The sequence below is a fragment of the Mus caroli genome, chromosome 9, assembly GCF_900094665.2.
Source record: "Mus caroli chromosome 9, CAROLI_EIJ_v1.1, whole genome shotgun sequence".
Taxonomy (NCBI): Eukaryota; Metazoa; Chordata; class Mammalia; order Rodentia; family Muridae; genus Mus; species Mus caroli.
The window spans coordinates 83,989,297-83,997,698 of NC_034578.1; positions in this window are offsets into that span (position 1 = coordinate 83,989,297).

Consider the following 8,402-nt stretch of genomic DNA (forward strand, 5'->3'; position numbering starts at 1 on the left):
TTCACTTCCTTCAACTGTTCTATATCATTTCAAACATGGCTTTCTTCTTTTTGTAATAATCTCTATACTTGAAGGGATCACAGTACTCAGTATTTTGTTTTTTCATTTCCNTTCTTCCCCACATCTCTCACCATAACTCTTCTGATACAGGAATGGGGAATGGCATGGGGAGGATATTATGATTTTGTGAGCAAAACTCATACTTTCCCTGTATCTCCAACATTCCCTGCCCCGTGATGCTAAATGGCATCTCCTTTCACACAGCAGTTTATCCAAGAACCCATGGTTACGTTTTATCCTTACCCCTTCTAACAGATGGGAACCTGGGATTGATCCAACCCAGTGCCACTCAGCTGGTGTCTCAGTCTTAGCCTTAGGAAGCCCTGTGCATGTGAGTCTAGCATTACACAACCGTGATGGTTTGGTAGGCATCATTCCCAGAACGGTTTTCAGAGATTATGCTCAGAGGTAGAAGATCATTTACTAAGGCTCAACGATGGCAGCAATATTAGAGNCTTTTTCCATTTTACTTTGTGACTCTCTGAACAATTGAAATATACAACTGTTAGAAACTCATTTGGCACATAGCGGGAGAGGAAAATTGAGAAGTTCTTGAGAATACTGGGTAGGCCAGATCATAGCAAAGCCAAATCTGTAGTCCGTTTGCATTGTATTGTCACAAGAGGGTAAGCATGTGGAGGTCTTGAATGTGCTANCAATCTCTGTGAGTTCATATGAATATTAGTTCTCTTGTGTCTGGACAATGCTGTTNCAAATGGAGTCTCCTACTACCCCTGGCTCTTACAATCTTTCCTCTTCTTCTCCTTCCACACAGATTTCTGAGCCTTGAGGGGACNTGTTTGATAAAGGCATCTCATCTAGGGAAGAATGCGCCAAAGTCTCTCAGTCTCAGCACATTGTCTAGTTATGAGTCCCTGTGTTAATATTATCTACCACAAGAAGAAGCCTCTGATGTGGGTCACAGCAATATGTCTGATCTATGGATACAGCAATATGTCATTACAGTCATTTTATTGTTGCATTCCTTTAGCAGAATAGTAGTACTATTTTTTCCCCTAGGGCTCATCCCTTATCTAGTCTCAGATTCTTGACTACTTTATCAGTGTCAAANATGGGTTTCATCTNATGGAGTGGGCCTTCAATATAATTTCTAAAGGCAATTGGTGACTCTCATAATGTTAATACCACTATNGCCCCAGTATATCTTGCAAAATCCTAGCACTTGGAAGGGGGAAAGAAAGAAGGGGAGGGGTAATTTAAAACTCCATTCCTATTCAAGAAGCTATTAACAACTGACATCTGTTGAGAAAAGGAAAATCAGTTTTCTCCAATGTCACTGGGTGTATCAACTACACTTTAGGGACTGCCCCATGCTCAGGAACAGTAGGCCAACACAATTCAGACTCGTGTGTGTGTGTGTGTGTGTGTGTGTGTGCGTGCGTGTTTCGTGTTTTGCTTTGGTATTTTTCAGTATTATTGATGCTTCATTTTGCTTTTGTTATTTTGGTTTTGAGAGAGAGAGGGAGGTTGAAGGAAAGAACATAAAATTGAGTAAGAAAGAAGGTGGAAAGAGGGTTAGGGAGGAGTTGAAGTAGAGGAAGGATATGATCAAATATATTGTATGAGAAGAATTTAAGCAAAATGTAAAAGTAAGGAAACGCTCTAGTGACCAATGAAATGCCTTCAGTCTGCTTCCTGTGAAGATTTCATGCTCATACAATATCTTCAAGGAATAGAAGTCTCTTGACACAGTGGTTGCTCAACCTACTATATGAAAAAATTCAACAAGAATTTCCCAATCACTTGTTCAAGATTCACAGTGCCAAACCTTCAATGTTGGATGCTTAGGTCTTTCCTTCAGTCACTGTGAGTTCTTAATGCATTACGACTGTTGGTAGCAATCAGATATTATAATAATGGACTCTCTTACTATTCAGATGCTTGCATAGTAAAGACGAGCGTTTTGAGGAGGATTCAAGAGATCCACCTTAGAAAGTGGAAACTTGAAAAAAACTAATTTTATTTCTCTGTGCTTCTTAGAGTTGTCTCCATTTGTTCTGATAGTATCACAGATGGGGAGAGATCTCTAGTGTAGGGAGACAGAATGACAAAAGGAGATTTGAGTAAGAATTTGAACAGAGAGGATCTAAAAGAGTAAGGAACAAGGAAGAGAATCAGAGATACTTAGGGAAAACCTTTACATATAATTCAGTTAAAGTTTGGANAGCAGTACCCACAAAGTATCTCTAAACAAACCCAAGATTTGATTATTTCCAATTGGATTTTGAACAGAACAATTAATGTCTCAGAGCATTTATTTATTCTGTAAAATGGAGGGCTATCCCTCTGATTAAATAGTAAATAGAGTAATTAAATAGTGCATTTTAGTAGGATAAATGGTTGGGAATAGAGCCTTAATAGTTTGTAAACACTGTTACTTCCAAGCAGAATACATGCTTCTTCTATGGTCAATAAAAGTTACCCTTCCCCAGCAGCTACACTAGCTTCTCCTCCCCACACTGAACTCTTTCTTCCAGTCACATAGTTCTCTTTAATCATCAAAACATTTATTGTTTCAATCTTTCTAAACCCAGCCTAAGAACTTTGAGATAGTTTCGGAATCCCACAAACTATCAGCGGCTCTTAAGCCAAACATTTTTATGTTTAGTAAAGACTTGGTTAAGTCTTATGACAACCATTTAAAATAACAAAAGGAAAGAAAATTAGAATAAAGACAAAGAAAAAGGAAAGGGAAAATGGGAAGGTTATTGTTCCAATCATAAGAAAACGACAGATAAAGTTATCTAATCTGTCTTTTATCCTTAAGAAAAATATTGATATAAAGTCCATCTTGGTGAAATAACTCTAATTTTTGTCTTTAAGAGATTTCCAATTATTTGAAGTAAAACTGGAAGTAGACAGAATTTATCTAAGATATCTGAGCTTGAATTTGAAAAGCAAGCCTGAGCACATATCTGTGCATGATGTTTTCAAGTAACATATTCATAAAAATTTCCACTTGATGGCTCCTAAAGATAAAAGAACATTTATTTATTTCTGCTATAACTAACTGTAAAGAACCCACTTAATTAAGAATGTTTATAAGACAATTGTTTGTTTATGGTCCATCATAGCAAAAGGGAGTCTCATGTCTTCACTTATGATTAAGTATTGAAAGAACTTCAGTGAAAAATTTGAAATAACAGAGTGTCTATTGTCAAGTAAAAAACCATCAAGTTCTTATCATTGGGTGAAAATAGACAATCCATTTTCAACTTAAATTTCACCTTACACTCTTTGTTTATTAAGCAACTAAAATAGTCATGTCTAGTATAAGAGAAATTAACTAGGACTTTATAGGCTTAAGAACCTAGTAGNAGGTGTGTTGGACACCCTATGAAGATGGCCAAGTTTCCTCTACTTCTGCCCATATGTGCCAGCCCATTCTTTGAGAGGTGAGAATACTTCCTTTGNATCTGCATTGGCATTGGCCTCCATTAACATCATGCAACAGAAGTGACTATCCTATTACCTGACCTATACTCTATGTGGCTTGGTAACTTTGACTTTTTCCTTCTTGGATGCTTGCCTCCTTCTAGGAATTTTGGGCACCTCATGAATAAAGGAATCAAGAGATACCCAGAAGAAAAGAAAGACAGAAATGTGACTGCTAACCAGTTTTAAGGACCCAGACATTTGAGNGAGGCATTCTGCCTTGTAGCTCACGTGAGTTCCAAATGCCCACCTGCATAGCTGACCTTAGTCAGTTGCATGGGATTTGCTAGCTCTACTCAGTCACCCACAGAAAGGAAAACTTTTGTTCTGTTCTCTTATGTTTTAAGCACAAATTCTCCTGTGATCTGCTGTATATCAAATAAGCAATGAATCACATTACTGTCAGGTCCCACGCAGGATATTCTCTGGAAACTGAGTTTTTGTGAGTTGCATTCTCTAGTGTGATGGTTCCAGTAATAGCAACTCTCAATAATCCAGGCTTATTTTCCACAGGAAGAATTATTTTTATTGAGTTGTGATAGCTTTCTTATCAATGAGACTTGTAGTTCTGGTCACATCTCTATGTTTTGCTATACCAATTTTCTTGTGGCTAAAAATTCCAGCTGAGAGTACTGACTGGATATGAATAGTCAACCCAAGTCAAGCTCTAACACAGAACACTTAGGTCTGTCAGTCATTAGCTCTCTTAGGGAGACTGCATCTTCAAGTTCTTTCCTTGGTCTTCTGGACACAGTTAGGCAATCTGGATGAGAAAAGATACAGTCTTTTATTGTAAATTACTCCTGTGAAATACAAAACACACACATACATACATACATACACACATGCACACACACATACATACATACACACATGTACATACACACATGCACATACACACACACATACACACACATCACATCATCACATCACATCACATCACATCACATCACATCACATCACATCACATCACATCACATCACATCACATCACATCACATCACATCACAGCTTGACAGAGATCAAGAATATAGCTTAGCTTACTCTGATGTGTATCTTTTCTTAGCTTACCCTGATCTGTATCTTTTGATCCTTAGCAGTAACTTTTTAAGAATTTTCAGCTACAACTAAAATGTTTTCTTTCAATATTTTGAGATTCCATCCATGTAAAATGCTTAAGATATGTCTTTTAAAATACATTTTTCTCTTATTTTGTGTGTATGCAAGTGCACTGTGTGCATGCTTAGCACATGGGCATCAGATCTTCTGGAACTGTAGTTGTAGATGGTTGTGAACCATCACGTAGGGCTAGGNTCCAAGNACCAGAGGCCTCTANCGANCNGTAAGCACTCTTTCCCACTGACCTGTATCTCCAGACCCTCTTTCTCTCTTTTTTCTTTCAAAATATTATTTCTATTTATGTGTGTGTGTTTGTTTCTCCTTGTGTGCAGGTGAGTGTAGATACATGAAGAGGCCAGAAGAGGGCATTGGACCCCTTTAAAGCTGGTGTCAAAGGCGACTNTGGGCAATGCTCCTGGGTGCTGGGAACCAAACTCAAGGGTCCTCAGTAAAATCAATAAGTGCTATTAACTCCTGATTCACTGCTCCAGCTTTGAAGATTTTTTTTCTCATTCTTGGGCTTTGTCTATGGTAAGACATTCTGCTTGGCTCAGAGAATATAAACATCTTTGCAGATTTTATGCATTGTCATAGGGTAAATCCATTATTTNCTATCTCCTACTCACCACTGGGTCACTTGAATGTCTTATACCATATTTTGAAGATGAAATGGAGTGGAGATGGGGGAAGCTGTGATTGGGATGTATTGTATGANAGAAGAATAAGTAAGAATAAAATAATAAGATGGAAATTCTTTACTGGACTCACAGCCATTCCAGGTACCTCTCTTTCTCTGCCAAACTTCTGACACATTTGTTTCNTAGCATGNTCCCTGTTAGGACTCTGCCTANAGCATCCTTGGTCTTTTNGTTAAAGAAAATNTTTCTTTGCCTAATATTATGGANCNTAGTACTATCCCCTCTCAAGATCCTATGTTAATCCCTAACCTCTAATGTGACAAGGAAGTGTGGGTACTTGACAGGTAATTAGGGTAAGATGAGGTCATGAGACTGTGNGGTCTCAGGTAGGATCAATGTCTTTGAAGACAAGATACTACAGAGTTTACTCTTTGTCTTTTACAACCAAAGCAGAGTCACTGTAACGTAAATCAATATGTGTCTGCTTACACCCCAAGAGAAGAAGTCTTACAATGAAACCTCTCTTACTAGGACATTGGTTTTAGTTGTCTCAGTCTTTATCATCACGAGGAAAATATATCTATCATTCAAGCCACACAATCTGTTACTCTGTGCAGCCTGAGCTTGATCCAGCATGCTTTCCTGCACTTCTGGTGCCACCTGCTCTGGCTAGTTTTGAGCACTTTGTTCTATACTCAAACTGAAAATGTTGAAGAGCTTTCAAGTCTATTCTAGAACTTTCTTTTTCTTACTATGTGCTTTGATTTTTTTTTTGTTTGTTTTTTTTACAAGCTCTGTTCCTCTATCCTGGTTTTTATGTGTCATTCATGTGAGTTATGACTATGCTCCAGGGAGCACCATCCAGGTAGAACACTAAGCCATAGAAGGTAGTGCTTCCTAAAGATCTATATGCTGAATGTCTGGTCACTAGGTTGGTGCTGCTGGGGATTGGAGGAATCTTTGGAAGGTTGGGCTTTTTGGAAGGTCTTTATTTCAGTTGATTGTTGGGTCTTCTGGAGTGCGGTCATGTTAGGTCCCTTTTTGTGAGTGCTCCATAGCTTCAGTAATAGTGTCAGGCCTTGGGACCTTCCCTTGAGCTGGATCCCACTTTGGGTATATTGCTGGACCTTCTTTTTCTCAGACTCCTTTCCATTTCCATCCCTGTAATTCTTTCAGACAGGAACAATTATGGGTTAGAGTTGTGACTGTGAGATGNCCCCCCTCTCCCTCATTTGATGTCCTGTCTTCCTGCTGGANGTGGGCTCTATAAGTTCCCTCTCCCTACTGTTAGTATTTTCTAACGTTGTGGGAGGTTCATGGTGGTGAAGTTAGAGCTGTTTGATCTTTCAGTTCAGCAAAATTTCCTACACACAGTAGCACAGTATTAAAATTATCCTATCTGGGATTTAAATTAGCCTGATTTACTTGGCTCATTTTGACCACCAGCACTTAGCTGTATTGTGCCAGGGAACCAGCGATTTCATGCCTTCACTTCTCAGGAAGCAAGAGGTGTCTTTACACATCCAAGTATCCAGCTGGTGTTTGCTGATACAGGGCCACTCTTTCTTCCACAGCTAGCTCTAAAAGTATTTTCCTAGCATCTGGAAAATGGTAAATGTTTGTATTTTTCTTGGCTATTAAGCTGTTATGTATGGGAAAAGTTTAAGGAACTAGAGTAAGCATGAAGCAACTGACCAAATGAGATCCTAGATTAAAAGTAGCTAAAATTCATGGAACTTAAATTTGTTTACATAGTTTTACACTGGAATTAATTTTGTGGTAGGACCTATTTGTATGATCACTGGGTTTTTTTTTTTTTTTTTTTTTTTTTTTTTTTTTTTTGCTTTTGCTATTGTGAGTTAATAATGTTCGTGTCATACTTTCATTTGTGTAGCTGTGTTTCGTTTTGTTTCATCTTATTTTGTTTTTAACGCTCAGAAAAAAGCTTAGGGGAGATGGGTTTATTTTATCTGACTATTCCAGGCTACAGTTGATTATTTTATGGAAGTCAAGGCAGCCTCTGATGTCTTGGAGGTGAAGCACTAGTCCCATCATACCCACAGTCAGGAGCAGAAGGAGAATGAATACATCACTAGTGTTCAGCTGACTTTCTTTGTTACACAGCTTAGGGCCACAAGCCAGGAACTGTGCTGCCCACATTCAGCCTAGGTCTTTCCACATCCTTTGAGGCAATCATGACAATCGTCTACAGAAATACCACCAGACCAATCTGGTCTAGGCCATGCCTCTTTGAGACTCTCTTCGTAGGTAATTTAGGTTGTGTCAAGTTGACAATTAGAACTATCACAGTTTGGTGAAAGTCATCAGTTTTTCCACCGTGTTTTGGTCCTTTGGCTTGGTTCACCGCTGGAATGTAGAAGATGAAAGGAATCACTCACATTGGAAGGATCCAGAAAACCCTCTGACATTAAATTCAATGTGTTAAAGGGTGAGCTGTATGACCTATGAACTATGGCTCAATAAAACTGTTAATAAAAATACATAAAACAACAAAAAATAGTAAGATGCCTTTTTTTTTTACAGGATTAACAGCAATAACACACGGGCTAGTATCTCCTGTTAAGGTCACAGAGCTTTGAAAAGTTGCTGTGCCATGACCACATCCCCATAAAACCATCTAGAACAAGGCCTCTGTGATTCAGAGTGTGGGTCACGCCCTGTCTGGCTCATTTTCCGACAGAAGCAAAGAATGATTTGGCATAGAGGGACATTCATGCCTGTGATGCTGGCTATGGTGTTTATCCTGGTCACTGTCTGCATGGGTGTGGCTGTCTAGTTACACCCAGTCCTGCAGAATTTAGTCATCAGTTGTGATCCTTCATCCAGCTCAGTGTGCACACAATAGCCAACAGGGATTGCAGGGTGCCATTTCCCAACATGCCCATGACCACATGGTCAGGCTGGGCCAGGCTAACCCTGCTCTTTACACACACCACAGTACCCTGAGAGCTCTGGGGAAATGCCTCCCTNATCCCAGGCCTGCTGACCTGGCAGCTCCTGGTCAGAATGAGGCCAGAGTGTACTAAGGCTAATAACTAGTCTTAGTGACTAATGGCAAACTGGATATTTGAGTCCAGAATGATTTTAAGATGGAATAACTCCTTTTTTT